At 42.9% G+C, this 7,370-nt stretch overlaps 1 pseudogene; it reads left to right on the top strand.

The window, feature by feature from the left end:
- Positions 1-5,588: 5,588 nt before the first annotated feature.
- On the top strand, positions 5,589-6,853 carry LOC125549603 (annotated as a pseudogene).
- The last annotated feature ends 517 nt before the right edge of the window (positions 6,854-7,370 follow it).

Raw genomic sequence — 7,370 nt, 5'->3', positions numbered from 1 at the left:
TAATTTGTAACTAATTAAAAACCTGCGAAAGGTTTTTTAAATACAAATATTTTTTGAAATTTTGTTTTTTCAAAACAGTTCAAAAATTGAATTCCTGAATTTGTAGCATTGAACAAAACATGGCAACAGGATAATATTTTTCAAGTTCTGAAAAAGGGATATTTTAAAAAAATTCTGAACAATTTTTTGATAGAAGAAAAACAAACTTGAAAAAAGAAAAAATTAACAGGAAAAAAATAGAAACAAAAAATTAACAAAAACGCGCAAGCCCAGTCATGAGCTTTCCTGTTCTATCCCCGCAGGTGCTCCTATAGGGCGTCTTGAGCGATAGGAACATGAGCCGGCGCTCACATGCGCATCCAAGCATAGTTCGATCCTTGCTCGGCTGCTCGATACGCAGCCGATTTTTTTTCGGTCAACATTGATCATTCGGCGATTGATGAGTTGACTGGTCAACGTTGAATTTTTACAAAATAGGAATACAATTAAAATCCAATTTTCTTTTGGAAAATTCAGAAATAAATCGTGAATTAAAAAAGTGCAAGGAATTTAAAAAATAGTTCACAAATTTGAAAATATTCATCTAATTTGAAAAACATTCACAAATTAGAGAAAAATTTCGTCGAGTTTGAAAAAATAAAGTCACAAATTTAGAAAAAGTTGACGCAGCACAATATATTCACAAATTAGGTTATCAATTAAGTTTTCCTTATGTTCAACTAGCTAATCATGCCATGCAAGATCACATACAGCTCAATATATGTTAACGAGGTCCATCCCTGGGGCAATAATTATGGGCGCTCCTTCCAGAGATACTACAACACCGGGGGGCGGCTCCCCCTTGCGCTTGTTGATTTCATCATGGATTATGACATGTGGTGCCCCTCTCATTATATAGGAGGCCTAAGGTGCGAGTGTGTGAGTCTAGTACACACTCGTATCCTTACCACTACCAATTACACCTCAAGTCCAAATGTAACCCCGTTGTATATATATTCGACACAAACTCAACAGACATAAATGTTCTCACAGAGAAACTTCAATTCTTTGCTCTGCTACTCCCCCCCCCCCCCCCCATCCCCTTTCTTCTTTAATATATGATATGCACACTCATGCATATTTGAGAAAAGGAATATAAAATAGTATATTGGGAGCTTATACGAAATTGGACAGATTTACCTGGAAAGGGCTTGGCCTGGTGGATCACTATGAGTCCAGACTCCAGCAAATCAGGCACTAGTAAGTCATAATGTTATATCAGGAGGTTTATCGCATCAAATATTGAACTAGCAACCCTTGAGTACAATGGTAAAAACACACACTAGGATTTGGCGACAAAATCCAAGCTCCTTGTAAAGCTCGAAACTTGGAGAGATCAGTGATGCAACCACAGCTGCTAGCTAGCTGTATCTATAATGGTAGAATTTTCGAAAATGGTACTAGTACAACTGTTTTATGCCTACGGAAGCCCGCCCCAATCCCATGCATGCTTCAGGCCGGCATCCAAGACTTGATTATACTCCCTCCGGTCCTTTTTACTCTGCATATTAGAATTCTCTGGAGTCAAACTTCACAAAGTTTGACCGTATTTATATAAAAAAATATCAACATCTGCCATGCTAAAGTTATATAATATAAAACTTTAAGTCATGATACATCTAGTGATATTGATTTCAGATTGTGAATGTTGGCACTTTTTTCTAGAAAATTTGTCAAACTTTACAAGACTTGACTTCAGTCAAATCTTATATGCGAACTAAAAAGGACCGGAGGGAGTACTAGCTAGTGTATTAGGTTGGTTTGTTTCCACATGTTACCCAGATGCATATATATGGAGACCACAAGTTACAAATGAAGCTACAACATGGTAGTTGCTGACCTTCAAAAAACATGGTTAGTTGCTAGCATCAAACCAACAAGGGAAACAACAATGGAAATAAGCCTGCTGCTGATCGTTCTTGTGTTATGCTCCAGTGCTGCTACCCTAGTTACTTGTAGTAGCGCGGGGTTCCACATGGAGCTCACCCATGTTGATAGCAAGGACCCCTACCATGTCTTAATTACATCCATTACTCAACGGTAGTATAATCTAGTAAAATGCGACAATTACTAGCAGTAATGACCATGAACGACAATAATATCAGCCAGTTATGACACTAGTGTGCTCCATATAAGCCGAGAGGAGGGCATCAGGCTAAGGGTTGAACTTCCTCACATTGTAACTTAGAGGAGGAGCAAAGAACATTACAGGAGTATTGCATTACAATCATCTAAGAGGGCCTGAGCATGTATAAACCCTTGAGTGTACTCACATCCTACTAACTGATAGATATGTTTGCCTCTACATTGACACCTGATAGTATTGTCAGGATTATATCCACAATAGTTGGAACCCACCATAGGGCAAGCATCTATCAACATCATGGTGCAGATGGTTTCTTCCTGGACTCCCGCTAGCAGCATCAGTTTCGGCGACCTTGAGTTCGCCATTGATGGCTCAAGATGGCATCTCGATGCTCCATTGAACATTTTTGATCTACTGGCACACGGGAGCATCCATTACCGGGCCAATGAGTTGGGCTTTCTGAGCCTCCAACTCATATCTTCACAAAAGCCGGCTGGACTAGCGTCACGATGTCGTAGGAAGCGCTCACTAGCGCCACGGCTGGACTAGCATGCGCCACCGTGGATAGCTTTGGGGCCCGGGGATTCAAGGCAGAAGTTTTCATGGTTGGCACACTGGCCCCACAGTCTAGTGTTCATGGGTCTGCACCATTCGATCCATCTGCTGCAGCTCGCAATGTTGCGATAGGGGACAGATAGTGTAGCTATCCGCAATTCACTCGGGGGGAGCGGGAGTCTGCTGAGCAGCTTCTCAATACCCCAATCCCATGGGATTCACTAGATAACAAATCCCTTGATGCGGCATGCCATACCACCTTGGCGAAGCGTCCTCGTCTGGCGCTGATAGATTATCAATTAATTTTTCCTTAGTTTCAACTAGGGCATCTCTCCATGTTAGTAGTTTTGAATCATCTGTATGTTTTCTTTCATGTTGTTGGTAGTTTTAGTTCATAAAATTTGGTCTAGTAGATTTGTATTTGTGTCTTCAATTTTTTTAGACGTTGTTAAATTAATCATGCCATGCAAGAACAACACAATATATGTTAACAAGGTCCTTCCTCGGGGCAATGATTATGGATGCTCCTTCCCGAGATAGTACAACACCGGGCGCCGGTTCCCCCTCGTACTTGTTGGTTTCAAGTCATTATCGATTATAACATGTGGTGCACCTCTCATTATATATGAGGCGAAGGTACAAGTGTCTGACCCTAGTACGACTCATACCCTTACCACTATTAATTACAACTCAAGTCCAGATGTAACCCCGTTGTATATATATTCGACACAAACTTGACAGAACGTAAATATTCTCCCTGACAAACTTTAATTCTTTTGTCTGCTACTCTTCACATTTTTTATTTGTCCTATATGATATGCACATCCGTGCATATTTTAAAAAAAGAATAGAAAAAGAGTACATTGCGAGCTTATAACAAATTGGACAGATTTACCTGGGAAGGGATGGCCAGGTGGATCAGTATGAGTCCAGACTCTAGCCAGTCAGGCCATGGCAAATCTATCTATTATATATTAAAAATAGTTGACGGGTTATTAACCAGAAAAAAGAGAATTAACTAAAAATTACCACATAAATTAGAAACATCGAACTGTTAATCCAATAGACAAAGTTTTTATAGCCATTAGATAAGACAAAAGTTAAAAAAATTACCCACTCTTTAAGAAAAAAGAGTACAAAGTTGAGACATTTATTTTGAGACGAAGGAAGTACAATGCAAGACCGATTGATGCATGGACAGTTTAGATCGAGATAAAGGCACACCTACGTTGTAGGTGTTTCATTTTTAACTGCTCCCATTAGCATCCACTACCGACTTCACGGCTGCTACCTATAGTGAATTTGGAAAGAAAGAAAAATGGATGCACAAAACCTGGTACAAGACATGCATACACCAGGCAAGAAGGATACGTGGGTCGATTCAAATATTATATGTGTAAGTTGTATCAAGGAATAAAAACAATGTTGCTCGACAATAATAAAATACAAGAAACAAAAGAGCACGTTAATTATGATGTTCATTATGCAAAAGATGTCATTTCGGTTTTTTAAAGATACAGGTCATAAAAAAATGTGCGGAAATCCAAAATAACAAGGGTATGACATGAGTGAGGCAAGGTGATGTTTCCATAATCTTCAATCAATATAATTTTTTTATAGATGAAATCTCTAGGGAGACCTTGATAATATAATACGTACATATGAAAATAGATTAATGTTTGCGATGATTATTATCTAGGTGTCTAGACTGTACATTAACTCTAAACCCACATGTGCTTGGATCACTTTTTCATGCATAATTACAGTGGCTCAATTTGTTCGACCATAATATGCAAAAACAGCATGAGCAAGATAGAAAAGCAGGCTTTGTGTATATGATGAGACTGAAGGATAAATTTTCTTTTGGTAAAACAGTTGTAAATAACAAATAATGACAACTACGATTGTACATTTTAGTTGCGAAAAATATGCCATGGTATTCAGAAGATAAGAATGTTATTACTACCCCGGATTGTTCCAATAGTTTCGTTCCAAGCACTTAATTAAGTTCATCACTAAAGAAAAAATATAACTGGAAAATACATAAATACCTCTCAACAGAAGAGATGTGCTTAGAAAACGATTTACATCTTCTATATGTCTCTTGGCTATTTTTAGAGGTTCTTGATTAATTTCAATCTTGCAATGAATATAATTTTTTTAATACTTACGACAGAAGAGATGTCACTTCTTACAAGATACAAAAACACCACCAGCGCAAAGTTTGATTAGTATAAAGTTCTAATATCCTCAACATTATGGGATATGAGAGAATGTTTGAAATTTTATTGTTGTCCATTGTATTGTTGTGTAGAAAATAAATTGAACTTTTCAGTTCAACTCAATTATATTCAGTTTGTGAAGCAAATTTTCTATTTTTATGTATGATTTACGCAATATGAAATTATATTGTTAAAAGATCATTTTGTAAGTGACACAAAATTGGGTCCCAATTCTTCTTTAGACAAATCGAGTAATATGTTCTTGAAATAAAATGCTAAGATATTGACTATGTAATTACATTTGAAAAATCCTAACCCACGCATCGAGCGGGCCACTTTGCTACTTCTATAATAGTAAGTCATAAATATCAGGAGGTTTATGGCCTCGAATAATCGACTAGCAGCCCTTGACAAAACACACACTAGGATCTGGCGACAAAATCCGAGCTTCTTGTAAAGGTCGACACTTGGAGAGATTAGAGATGCAACCCCAGCTGCTAGCTAGCTGCAAGGAAGTCCGCCCAATCCCACCCATGTATTAAATTATGGATGTATCATCCTCGATCCTCCGTCAGTTTGTTTGTTTCCACATGTTATCCTCATGCATATATATGGAGGCTACAACTTACAAATTAAGCTATAACATTGTGAGGAGCTATAGCACCAAACCAACAAGGGAAACAACAATGGAAATAAGCCTGGTGCTGATCGTTCTTGTGTTATGCTCCAGTGCTGCTACCCTAGTTACTTGTAGTAGCGCAGGGTTCCACATGGAGCTCACCCATGTTGATAGCAAGGGCAGCTACACCACCGCGCAGCGCGTGCAGCGCGCCATAACCACCAGCCGTCAGCGCCTGGCGTCCTTTGTCGACGTGACCGCGCCAGTCCACTGGAACACCAGCCAGTACATCGCGGAGTACCTGATCGGCACCCCACCTCAGCGCGCCGAGGCACTCATCGACACCGGCAGCGACCTCATCTGGACGCAGTGCTCCACCTGCAAGCAATGCGTCAAGCAGGGCCTGCCCCTCTATAACGCATCCAAGTCGGACACCTTCCATCCCGTGTCATGCAACGACACATTGTGCCTGGCCAACCAGGAGCACTCGTGCCGCCGGGACGGCAGCTGCAATTTTGGGGCCTTCTACGGTGCCGGCGACGCCAGAGGGACCATCGACACCGAGGTCTTCGCCTTTCAAAACGGCTCGGCAAGGCTCACGTTCGGCTGCGTGGACTCGCTGTTCATCTCTCCGGGGTCCCTCGACGAGGCGTCCGGCCTCATAGGGCTTGGCCGCGGCCCCCTGTCGCTCGTCTCTCAAGCAGGCGCCAGCAAGTTCTCTTACTGCCACACCCCTACCTCCGCAGTAACGCCACTGCCGGTGCCAGCAGCCACCTTTTTGTTGGCGCCTCTGCGAGCCTTAGCGGCGACAGCCCTGTGATGTCCATGTCTTTCGTGCAAGGCCCTAAAGAGGGCACATTCTACTACGTTCCACTTGTCGGGATAAGTGTGGGACAGACAAGGCTGCCCATCCCACCTGCGGTGTTCGCTCTGAAACCAAACGGCAGCGGCGGCGGTGTCATCGTCGACTCCGGCACCCCCACTACGGGTCTGGCCCACGGGGCGTATGGGCCCCTGCGCGAGGAGCTTCGGAGGCAGCTGAACGGGAGCCTCGTGCCGTCACCCGCTGACAGTGAGATGGACCTGTGTGTGGCGGTGACGCAGGAAAAGAAAGTGCCGTCCATGGTGCTCCACTTCAGTGGCGGAGCCGACATGGTGCTGCCGCCGGAGAACTACTGGGTACCCCTAGACAGTTCCACGTCATGCATGGTCATGGAGAGATCCGACGACATGAGCGTCATCGGCAACTTCCAATTGCAGAACATCCACCTGCTCTACGACCTTGCCAAGGATGAGCTCTCTTTCCAAACAGCGGACTGCAGCAAACTCTGATCACCCACGTTTACTGTCACTGGAATAAATTTATTTCAACTCATGCATATGTGGAACTTCCATTGATATTGATGCTTCGAAGTTCGAATGGGTGTGATTTGGCATTTAGAAGTCAATCGATTTATATTTATGGGAATGTTTGGGTCACAGAACATCTACAGCGGGGCACTTCAAACTCGCCTCAAACGCCCGGACAAACGGCCCAGTCAATGACAGGTCAAAAAAAATCTGATCAGACGGGCACCTCAAACCGGCCTCAAACGCCCGGGTTGACTGACATCCCTCATATCCAGCTCACGTATGGAGCGGATATGGGGAGGCCCGGGCACACGCACGGGTGCGTCCATCACGTCAGTTCCAGCCCATGCTAGCCCACCCGACGCCACATATATTCATCCCCATCTGCTCCTCGGACCAAATCCTAGCCACTTCACTCCACTCTACTCCACCACCAAAACTCCCATCCGGCGATCTCCGGCCTTCTCCGGCATGGCAGGCAGTGGATCTGACTCCGACC

The sequence above is a fragment of the Triticum urartu genome, chromosome 3 (genome assembly GCF_003073215.2).
Source record: "Triticum urartu cultivar G1812 chromosome 3, Tu2.1, whole genome shotgun sequence".
Lineage (NCBI taxonomy): Eukaryota > Viridiplantae > Streptophyta > Magnoliopsida > Poales > Poaceae > Triticum > Triticum urartu.
The sequence above is the reverse complement of the archived record's forward strand: the minus strand, read 5'-3'. Positions and strand labels throughout refer to the sequence as shown.